The 12,034-nt window shown below is 40.6% G+C and overlaps 1 protein-coding gene across 1 annotated transcript in view; it reads right to left on the bottom strand.

The window, feature by feature from the left end:
* The window catches only part of LOC105303060 (A-kinase anchor protein 6-like), a gene marked incomplete at its 3' end in the record, with an annotated part of 427,728 nt that overhangs the window by 386,563 nt on the left and 29,131 nt on the right, over positions 1–12,034 (bottom strand). Inside the window, exon 3 of the mRNA XM_011376415.2 lies at positions 7,921–8,030. The remainder of the gene's footprint in view (positions 1–7,920; positions 8,031–12,034) is intronic.

Below are 12,034 nucleotides of genomic sequence, written 5' to 3'. Positions count from 1 at the left end.
TATTCCCCTACCTCAAAATAATTATCCAGTGTTCCCAGGAGTATTCCATGTTCTGTGCTTTCCTGGATGCTATCTGCCATGCAGAATAAAATGTTAGAGCTAGAAAGGACCTGACAGAGGAATTAATACAGCTGCTTCTACAGATGAGGAAACTTAGCCCTGAAAAATAAACTCTCCAACGCCACAACTTGACAGTATCAGAGTTCCACCCTTCAATATCCCCAACCCTCTAGGTCCTATCAGGAACAAGTTGTTCATTTTCACCAGACAATAAGTGTGGGACCAAAGTATCTCACTTTATTACTACTTCTCTCAGAAAACAGATCTTGAGTGAACCAAAGAGTTTGGTTTAGAAATTTCAGGAAATACTGGTTGGAGCTCACACAGTTTTGAGAAGTAGGTACTTTACATATCCTCAAATCACATTCTAACTATAAATAAACCACTCTTTAAAAATGTAAGCATGGAAGACTGAGCTGTGGTGGCCTGTCCCTTGGGAACTGTAAAGAATGTATGCTCCATGAGGGCAGAGACTCTGTTTTATTCACATCTGTATTCCAAGTGCCTAGAACAGAAGCTGGCCCTGAATAGCAGCTCAATGATAAACATTTGTTAGATGAACAAAATGAAGGAAGTAACCCTCTTCCCTTCTCTCTCTAGTCCATCTCTACTCTCCTTATGCTCCTTATTACACATATGTCCAGTTCCTTTAATCGATACTCTGTTTTCAGGTAATATCTATCAGTCATTTATATTTTAGTAACCTTTAAGCCACTGCTTGGACTGTTTAGAATTCAGTTTTACCTCTTAAAAAAAAAAAAAAAAAAGCTTTGGCCCTTTGCAGGCCCACTCTGTCAGCAATGGAAGGCCTTTGTGGCCAGGCCCTATCCATATTCCTCTCCAAGCATATGGTGAAGTTTTAAATTCTTTGGAAGAATGGCAAATTGTTCAAAGGAACAGCTCCCTTCCCCAGTGACTTCCGGATTCCCTCCTGTGGCTCTCCTTAGCTTTCATATCTTTATAAAATAATCTAAAACCTTATCTTCCTGCAGCCTCTATCTTCCTTTCTTAGCTGTTAAAACCTAAAAGACATGCTGTTATTGAGTATTTATGCTCAGCTGCACTGGTCAATGAATGCCAAGACGCTCATCTCACCTACCTCATTCACTGTGTGAAGCCACACAGAACACCTCATCTACTGAGTTAACCAGGAGCCCATCTTCACTCTATCACACACTAGGGGGTGCTGTTGCTATATCCACACCCAAGGAGCTTGGCTGTATGGAGAAAAAGGAAGTGACAGAGCTTTAAGGGTCCTGGAAGGCATTTCTAACTGGGTCTTTCTGTATGACACCTCTGCACAACTTCTCAGAATCAAAAACCTTTACGCTTCATCAAGCTGCTCAATTCCTGGGTGAATCTTATACATGATGCAGTAAAAAGGGAAGGCTGATGATCTCCAAACTGAAGTTTTGCTGTAAGACTCTTTTAGGTACACAGGTCTACATAATAGCATTTATGACGATTGTTGGACGTGAATAACTAATCCTCACTCACCACCAGAGAGGAAAATTCTGTTTAGACAACCAAGTGGCAAACACTGTCAGGCAAAATTAGATGTATCAAAGGCAACCAGAACAGACGGGAAACATTTGAATTTACCCCTGCTTTTCACAGTCATCTTTCCTGGTATGTGATGTGTAAGACTTTGGGAATGAAAGCTTCATACACAAACAAATGAATATCTGCAGCTCTCAGCCCCCAGCTTGGCTACTGCACAAAGCTTGCAGGCTGCCAGAGAAGTCTCCCAGGCCTCAGTTAACTCTTTCCTTGAATGACTGGTAGGAAAAGCTCTCTCATATAGCAGAAGGCCTTTTCAAATTTCTGAACAAGTCATGACAAAGTATTTTGTTTAGTTGTAGGTTTTTTAAGATAAGCTGAGAAAAATGTGTATTTTAAAAAGTTCTCTGAATGAGACATTCACCTAACAGTGTGAACATAAAACATTCCCACACAGAGGAGAATGGATCTGCACTGAGGGAAATAACTCTGGTAATAATCCAAGGAGAAACAATCCCTCTCACCCTCCCCCCACCACAAGCTAGGGTTTCACACCCTTTGTTGGTGTGATTTGGGCACTCCACACAAATGCTAATGAGCAACAACTCACTAATGCTAATGATTAGAACTTTCTTTGGCTCCAAAAGCCTTGCAGCCAAGTTAGAAACTTCAGGAATCTCAAAGTGGTTCAAGAGGGTCTCAGCTCACCAGAGGTGCCATTTTAGGGAAAATTGTACACAGAATGGTTTCCTTTTTGCTCTGAACTCCCATTCATAAAAGGGGGGCAGAGGGGGAGGGGGGAAGAGGCGCAGAATCCCAATCATAGGTGCATTAAACTTTCAGATGAAAGTTTGAATTGGGGCTTTTCAGCCCCAGTTTTTTTGTTGTTGTTTTTTGTTTTTTTGCAACAATTAGCTTGACATTTTCACATACAGCTCTAAGGCAAGGATAAATATATCATACTTAATAGAGTGTTGGGTAAACTTTTTAAAAACGGCCCTCAACCTAATTTCCGCCCTCACGTACCCTAATGATACACTCCTGTCAGTTACCAAGCCTGACTACTGCAGCATTACTTAACTAGGGCGCCTAGGGCACATATCAGAGTAAGGAGGTTGGGGCATGCGATGTGCTCTAGTAGTTTGAAAAAGGCTTACTCTGAAAATGCAATTCTGAATTTACTCTGGAAATCACTAAAACTTACATAGGCATATGCCAAAAACAACATACAGATGAGTAAGACGAATATATTCATGGTTTAAGGGCCTGGTAAATGGTGTGTGAGCATTTCTAGTCCTAATAGTCTTACGTTTTATTCTTTAAAATGAAAAACACGAAGACAAAGCCTTGTACAAATTGCTATCCGAAAACCTGCATATGTAAATCATAATTGGTTTAAAAAGTAATAGCAGAAAGCAAATTTTAATTTAACATCATCAGCTACATTTTAAAAATTTTGTTTTACAGTCATTCCTGGGATGTCCTAATACAAATGCTAAAAACGAAGTCTTGCCTCTTGGTCAATTCAGTAGTGATCGTAACCATATTTGTCCATTAGATTTACCTGGAAAGATTAAAATATCCTTGCCTTGACATCATCCCGAAGGAATGTCATTTTAAATTGGATTGGGGTGGGATGTAGGCATTATACTTTTTTAAACTCCTCAGTTATACAGCCAGGTCTAGTAGCACTGAACGGGTGTATCCAGGCCTACCACCAGAACGTAACTAACTTCCTTCTTTCAACTTCCTCATATCTGAACTTTATTCTACAAAATGAAGCTAATCAAGAGTCTTCTCACCTGAATATAGTGAAAATAAGACTATACGCATAAAGAATTTTGAGGTAACGGGGATAAAAAGGGAAGTGGGTACTTTTATCTTGATATTTGAAACCAGTTGTTGGCACTGCTGATAATGAAGCCACAAGATTTTGATGAGATGCTGATCTGATATAGCAAATACGTAGCAAATCTGTGATTCTGAGCCAGTAATGTATTACATCTCCTTACCAAAGAATTTATTGCATTGCATAATTTAGCATTAAATTCAAACAAAGAAGCAGTAGAAGGACATAGAAAAGAAAGGGATGTGAGAAGCTTGCATTGTGAAAATTGTAAACTCAGATCCAGGTGGAAGAAAGGTTCAAATCCCTAGTCCTGTGGTGAGAATATAACAAAGTCATCAGAGGAAGGAGTCAGTGCCAAGAGATCTCTGCCTGCCTCTCTTTGCTTTCTTCCCTCTCCCACACCTCCGTGCAAGGCCAATGGACCTCATGAGGTTCCTGACTGAAACCATTTAGACATCCTTCCCTAAATGGTAGAGATCAGTCAGTCCCTAAGTGCTGGCAGAAGTTAAGGGGACACAGACCCCTTTAGGGCCAAAAACATTGCCCAGCACCAAATCAGATCTTGGGATTAAGAATCAAGAGACTGAACCTTAGAAATAAGGATTCTCTGAGTCTCAATTTAGCTTCAGAAGAAGAGACCAAGTAGCACCCCTCAGATACATAAGCCCTGAACTAGCAAATTCCACTTATCAGAAAACAAGAATTACAGACCCTCCCGGCCAGGAGAAGATGGCACATATCCTCTCACTCACACCTGCAGCATCACTGTGACAGTAATGTAGTTGGCTGCATAAGGACAAAACACAAGTAATCTTACATAATCAAAGATATGCAGAAAAGTGACATGCATGGACCTGTGTTGGAATTTCACATGAGCAAAGTCTCTAGCTCCTTCCAAATATATTTTTAATGACCTAATTTGGTCAGAATTTTGGTGATACAGCTTAGCAATCAGCACAAAGTAACTTCCCTATCTCTTCCTGCCATGCACTCGCAACCCCATGTATGTACTTTAAACTCTTTTCTCAACTCTTCCTCGTCAGAGTAAGCCCTGGGTTTTCTGTTTCCTAAACAGGGCTTGGGCCACCACAGTGATTCTTCATGCAGTCACCCCAAACTCTTGCTTCTGGAAGACTGAAGCAGGCTTCTAATAGCCACCAGTTATCAAGCACATACTGTGTTCTAGGCTCTCATCTCTATTTCATCTTCGCAACAATTTACAATGCAGGTCTATTATCCCTATTTTACATATATAAGGAACTCGGAGCACAGAGAAGTAAAGTAACTTCTAAGATCACATTATTAGTAAGTGGTAGGGCAGGCTTTGAACTCAAGTTTGTATAAACTTAAATTTATACTCTTTAAAATAATAATGGTAGGTCCCTACATAGCACCATGTGTCAGGCACTGACCTAAACACTCTTCAAATCTAATTTATTTAATCTTCACAACAACCCTGGAAGAGAAGTACTATTTTTACCACTGCCATCATGCATACGAGAAAACTGCGGAACAAAGAGATTCAACTCTTAAAGTCTAAAACTCATAACTGACAGCACCAGGATTCAAACCCAGGCAGGCTAGTTCGAGCACCCAGGCCTTAACCACAACACATACTAGTCCCTCATTCTCCCTGCAACTTAGTTCTTTCTGTATATTCATTCATTCTTTCAAATATTGCTTAGGCCCCTTCTATGTACCTAACCATTTACCAAGTATTATAGAGAAGTAACCAGTATTTGATAGATTCCATCCCTTAGAGAGCAGCAATCTAGATAGGCCAAATCAGCAAAACAATATTAAGAAAGAAGGCAGTTACCAGACTGTGAAGCCAGGCAATGCATGCTTGGGGCAGCCGGAAGACTCCAGCACTGGGACAGACAGGAGGACCTACCTCACTGGATGCTGAAAGTGAGTTGAATCTGGAGAGGTAGAGAGAATGGTCCAGATAGGGGGAATTATGTAGCAAAGGTAAAAGTAAAGAGAAGAACAAGGGATGGAGGGAAATAACCCTCTCCCACGCCAGACTCTGTACTATTTTAGATGCTACCTCATTTAATCCTTACACAGCCCTTCAAGGCATCCTCATTTAACAGATAAAGAAAATGAGGTACAGAAATTTCAACAACTCACTCGTGGTCACACAACCACCAAGGGAAAGAGCTAGGTTTGTCTGCTTCAGACATGTTTTCTCTAAACTAGGGGCCTCTTCACACAGGTGAACACAAACTGAGAAGGCCCAGGAACCAGGCGAAGCACTAGCAGAATCTGACCATTCTGATTTCTAGACCTCTTAGAGCAACTAGGGCTCTTCATCTTTCTCCCGTCCCCCAGAGGAATATGTACATTTTCAACTTAAAAGCTTCTTCCTTTGGTGTTCCCAATCCAAACAAACTCTCTCTGCATGCTGATGTATCATGACTTGTCTTGTCCAAATATAGAGCAGTCCTCTAGAGCCAGTCTAGCTTGCCAGCGAAGGGCCAGGCTAAGGACAAGCTCTCTGCTGGTGGAACCATCTGGTGGGGATATAGGCTAGGCCTGGAGGGCCTCAAGGATCCCCTAACCCTGACCTCACTGTTAAGAGGAAAAAACTGAGGCCCAGAGAAGGGAGAAAAGTGAGTCACTGAAGGCATTCCTTCACCCTACCAAAAATAAAAAATAAAAAAATTTGAGCTCTATAAAAGTGCTTTGGCAAGCAGAGGTCTGAAATTCCTGCAACAGCTTGGGGAGGAGGTAACTAAGGATCTGTCTTCCCACAGAATCTGTCTTTAGATTCCAGTGCTGCTAAGACTAAAAAGAGCAAATCTGTTTTCTTAGCAAGGTTCAGCTTGGCTCAAATTTTGTTGTTGTTAGGAAGGGATGAGGGTGGAGGGGCATCTAAATGTGAATCATCAGCTTTTTAAAACATTTTTCAATTACAGCTGACATTCAGTATTATTTTATATTAGTTTCAGGTATACAGTATATTTATATAATTCACGAAGTGATCCCCTGGATTAGACCAGTTTCTGTGAATCATCAGCTTTTAATCAGCAACCTGAGGAGTAGGATGTTTTAGGAAAGTGTGCCTTCTTGGGCCCTTAAATTTGCTCTCTTTCCTCTGTAGGGAAAGCAGGCCCTGATGTTACAGCACCCACGTACAGCCTCTTATAGCATGCTTCTTACAGCACCCACTGCCTGTAACAGGAATATAAGTGTTGTGATGCTTCTACCATGATACCCTTGGGTTGCCCTCTAAACAGACCTGAAGTAGAAGACTGGACCACAGCAATGGAGAATCTGCTGTCCAAACACAAAAGCAGCACCCATTTTGCCATTGTCAAAATGTTAAAATGTATATCAAAATCATTACTTATCAAACTTTCCCTCTGGGAACAGATAAAGCCCATTGCTCTTTCTAAGGCCTAAAGACAGTGCGTTACTTTCCATTAATACTTCCTGTCACTTTTAAGTTTCATTTCCACCAATCATCACATTAGACCATAGTTTTCTAAAAATTTCCCTGCTGGCTACTTTTAGTGTAGTTGTACAATGTATAAAGAGAATTTCTTCTCATTCTCTTTAGCATTAGATAAAATTCTCAGAGGGAGAAGAACCTAGATGTGTTTCAATAAAATAGACCAATGACCTTGGGCTATATCATTCACACAGTAGTGGTTGGATATGCATTTTTTTTCTAATCTAGGATTTACTGACCAAAAGTAATTTGAAATATTTGGGAACTGGGAGATTGGATTACTTAAATGTGAACAAGTTTGACCATTCCCTCTTTCTTTAAATTCTCTTCCCCTATGCACACTTGTTTGCCTTCTACCTCTCCGGCCACTCATAGTTAGGTTTCTTTATGCACCCCTCTTCCTCTGCCAAGCCCTTCAATGTTCATTATTTTCCTGAACAAACTCATCTACTTCCATATCTATATAATGTAATCTCAAATCTGTACTTCTACTGATATCTCTCTTCAGAATTTCAGACCCACTCATTCAACTGCCAACTACATATCTCTAGGATGTCCCACTAGCTCCTCAAACTCAACATGTGGAAAACTGAACTCATCATCTCTCTCTCTACCAATTCCCTACACTCATTTCTCTTTCTTAGTTCTCTTTTTGTTAATGGCACCACTGTCTATCATTGCCCAAATCAGAGACCTGGGAGTCATCCTTCACTCCTCCTCATGAGAGGTACCTCTTATCCAATCAATATCAGGGACTGTCAATTCCTTCTCTTGGATCCATTAGTACTTTTCTCCACTCTCACTGCCACCAGCCTAGGTCAGGTAAAAATCATCATTTCCCAACTGTGAGATATCTCCCAACTTGCTCTCCTGTCCCTGATTGAGCTCTTCCAACCCATTCTTTATGTTGCACTCAGTGATCTTTCTAATTTGTGTGTTTATGCATGTCATATCCCTCACTAAAAATCCTCCTGTAGCTTCCCTCTGCTTTTAGGATGAAGTATAAATGCCTTAAGCAACTGAAGAGATGCTGTATAACTTGGCCTCCACATACCTCTCCAGCCTCATCTCTCGCCAGAATTCCTTTGCATTTCATGCTCCAGCCACACTGAATCTCTTTCAGAGCTTCAAATCTGCTGCTTTCTCTCTTGCTTTCTGGCCTTCCTAGAATCATAGAATTGCAGAGAAAAGGGACTGAAAAATACCCAACTCAGAGCTTTCCACCAACTTCTTCCTTATCTTCAGAAAACTCAATCCAATTCACTGAATATTTACTGAGTGCCCACCAAGGATAAAACATTTAGCTGCTGAAAAGACATGTAGTTAAGACATAATCCATACCTATGGAACTTGCAATTCATTTCCTTCTCTTAAACCTGTAATTAAAAGTTCAGTTCCTAAAATGCAGTTCCTTTCCTGAAACTTAAATTCGAGACAAACTAAGAAACTATTTGTCCCTAATGCAACTGGCTTGTGCCTGTATTCACTTTTAGCAGAATATTTTACTTCCTGCTCTACCAATCCAGGGTCCACATATCTTCTCCCAATTTCTACACTTCAGAGAAGTCCCAACTGGCTGTTTATGCCTAGATTAGAAAATTCTAAGTTTCTGTTGGCTTTCTCAGCTGTTGCTTAAGGCACTCCAGTTGGCAGTGATCACCAGGAATCCCCAGGAGCCAGAAGCCCTGCATCGAGTAGCTGTGTGTGGTGTTACATCAGTCAGTGCTGAATAGGATTTTTAAGTTTAAAATACTAGGACTCAGAAAAGGGGTAAGAGAAGAGCCATCCTGAAGAACTTTAATAGCCAGCATTTCTGGATTACCCCTGGTCACACACACACAGCAAAATGATAGAGCTAGGCAAAGAATGCCTATCTAGAATCAAAAGACTGTGTATTCTATGTCTTCCCTGAGTTAGGAATGTTATTTGATAAAACACAATCTTGGTGACTGTTTTCCTTCTTGGTAGGTCGATGACTAGAAGGTTTAGGATTATTACAATTGCAAAAAGGCATCCCCTCTGGGCAGACAGATGACAAAACATCACCCCTTTCTCCTGACTGACTGGAAGCAAGCTTTGTGCAGGGCATAAACTGCATGTCCACACATGGTTGGCCCTGTATGATACCACTTTGCCTTCCAAACTCATGGCTACATAAATAGGAGATACCATCTCAGGTTTCTCACCACCCAGCCTTGAACAAGAGAAGTCTACTTTCTAAACAGAGGAAGTTATTGTAATCCTTTTGAATACTTATTCTCTACTTGGAAACTCATGTGAAGTTTTCTAATGCAGAATATTTGAAATTTCAGCATCTGTTCATAAGGGCCAATCCTGACCTCCTCCTACCCACCCTCAGTGAGGCATAAATTTGGATTGTTCTTAAAGACAACACAAATAGAATTCTGGGCAACCAGAGTTTTACCCAGAGGTGGTAATGAAGCATAGTGATCCCTGGCTGACCATGAGAAGCTCAATGACTATTAATAGAGAAAAGCAACATAAAATTGTCAAATAGGGTAGAGCATGCTATAGCTGGGTCAAAACACTAAATGATTAGGAATAAGATGTAGAGAATCAAGCGGCCACTTGTCCAATATCTTATTCCGTTTGGTTTTTTAGGCTGGATTGATTCCTGTCTAGTTCAAGGTGGGGCACATAGTAGCCTAATTTGGTTTGGGAACGAACCAAGGATTCTGGGTGCTCCTTTTAAGGCAAGTTTAGCTGAGTGTTCCTGGATGTAAGACACCGTTCCCTCCATCTATGGTAAAGTAGGTCTGTGAGTATATGTCAGAGAGCGACAGCAATAAGCAGCATAGTCAAAATGTTGGATGTGTCATCAACCCTATATTTCACCTGCATCTCTGGAAGCCTGAAGATTCTGCATCTGGGGTAGCAAAACCTCCCCACAGGACTGCACAGAGAATGACTTTCATATTTTTCGTATTTTTGGTATGGCCTTATTACTCAAAGGATGTAAATTCCTGCATTCTATCTAAGAACCTTTTAATAAGTCTTTCAGTCTACAGGAATATTCAAATAAGAGAATTACTGATTGACAAGCCAAAGATATTTATTGAGTTTGAAAATGTTTATCAATTACCTTCTCTGTGGAAAATAATGTATTTAGCACTAAGGTGGGGTAGGGTAGGGTAAGGAAGGGTTTGAAAGATGAGAGACACAAGAAGTCTTCTCTCACTGGACCTTAAAAATGGGTAAAACTGACGTAGACATAAAATAAATAATACAAAAGAGAGACAGAGCCCAGGTGTCTGGGGTTATGCTGCTGAAAGAAAACCAGATTTGGAACTTGCCGTACCATTAACACATTTTAAATATGTTTCATTCCTCCAGAGTAAAACCTTATCATACTTGCCAAGGAGAAAAACTACAATAAACAGAAATGCTCCTTGGGGAAGATTTGTCTGTACTCTTTGCTATTTCCAGGATAGAGGCCCTGAGGTCTATTTTCAAGTCGAGTTGGTTTTGATGTGTATGAATGATTTGGTCAGTAAGACCGTAACATAGCCAAACAGATCAAAAGGATTAGAAAGGCCCACTGAAGCAAGATTATGATCCATCCACCAGAAGGTATTTGGGCTCTGCAGAAGGGCTGGGACACAGATCTACTGATTCAAGTAGATGACACCATAACTGTGTATCCCAAGGGTCTTTCACACTCTGGGGAGACAGTAATTGCATTTCTAACAGGAAAGTCTGTGAACCAACTACAGAGCTCCACAGTACACTGCATTAGAAGCCATCAAAATTGGAGGATTTGCTGATAAGAGAAGTGGAGCATTAGAGAAAGTAACTCAAGATACTGAAAATCCTCAGTGAGACCTACTTCAGCTAGATTGTAATTCTTGACTCCAGGCCTATTTCTGAAAAACATCAAACACAAAAAGAAAGAAAAAAGTCTAGAAAAAAAACAAAGCTTATCCCATTTGGAGCACAGAGAATGAGACATGTAACAGATGGAAAAGGGAAGGGCAAAGGGCTTAATAAAATTCACTACAGGATTAGGTGTTCATTTGATTAAAATCAGCATATGCAGGGCAGAGGCAGAACAAAATCACACCGCTCTGACTCATCATGCTTCAGGGTGTGCAGCCACCACGAGGCAGGTGAGACCAGGTGGAAGCCATATACACAACCCTGCTAAGAAGCATCATAATTTGTGAACTAGACTGTGAAGGTTTTTGCCTTGCTCTTTGATATCATGAAAGTCTCAGCCACAGAAAGAGCAACTCATATGGTACAGAAGCAGAAGAGCTCAGCTTTGTATTCTCAGTACAAGCACAGTGGCAGATACATTTGTGCTTTATAACTGTGCTTTGAATGAGTAAAAGTTCAACCTCTCAGTAATGTCTGTGAGGTCTAGAAGAAGTATAGGTGCTCCTTCTAGACCGTATGTCCAGATATGCCCATGACCATATGTCCAGACATGCCTGATAGTCCTAGTTTACACCTGCTGTATCACCATAATCAGTATCGGTTTGGACAGCAAATTACATTTTACCTTGGGTATATAGTCTATCACCAAAATAAATGTTTTCCATTGATTAGATAATCACATATATACGTGGGGCCCTTCACGTTTTCCATCAAGTCACTCCTCAGTCCTTGCAGAGCCTGTCTTTGGTAGACTTTGTGAGGCCCTTTTCTGTCTCCCTTTTTATTTCTTCACCCATGTCTCCATTATTTCGTCCATTCCTATCTTTTCCTCAATTGTCCTGGCTCTACTCCTGGAGGAAGAGAGTGTGAATCTGCTTCTCTATGTCTCATGAGTCCTGATTATTTTAAGTCCTCAGAGTTTAGGAAGGACATCACTTCCAATATATCTTTCCTTGCTAATATTCCTCACTTTTCATAGCACAACTTCAATATACTTTTGTGCTGACAAAGCCTCTGTTTTTCTGACTTATCAAAGACCCTTCCCGAGAATAAGTGATAATAAAGAGAAGGAAAGAAAGCAAGAGAGGAAGAAAACCTTATCATGCTACAAATGATAAATGAACAAATATCCTGAGAGAGGTCCTACATGTGAGCAAGGAGATGGACTTTTAGCCCTGCTGATTTTTCTTATCTACCAGAAAGAAAGAACTAAATTATGTGCTTGCTTTTTAAGCAAGGAATCTGATTCATTCCTGGGACTTACGTCTATT

This window comes from Pteropus vampyrus, unplaced genomic scaffold (assembly GCF_000151845.1).
Source record: "Pteropus vampyrus isolate Shadow unplaced genomic scaffold, Pvam_2.0 Scaffold297, whole genome shotgun sequence".
In the NCBI taxonomy this organism is placed as follows: Eukaryota; Metazoa; Chordata; class Mammalia; order Chiroptera; family Pteropodidae; genus Pteropus; species Pteropus vampyrus.
This window is presented reverse-complemented; position numbering and strand designations above follow the sequence as displayed.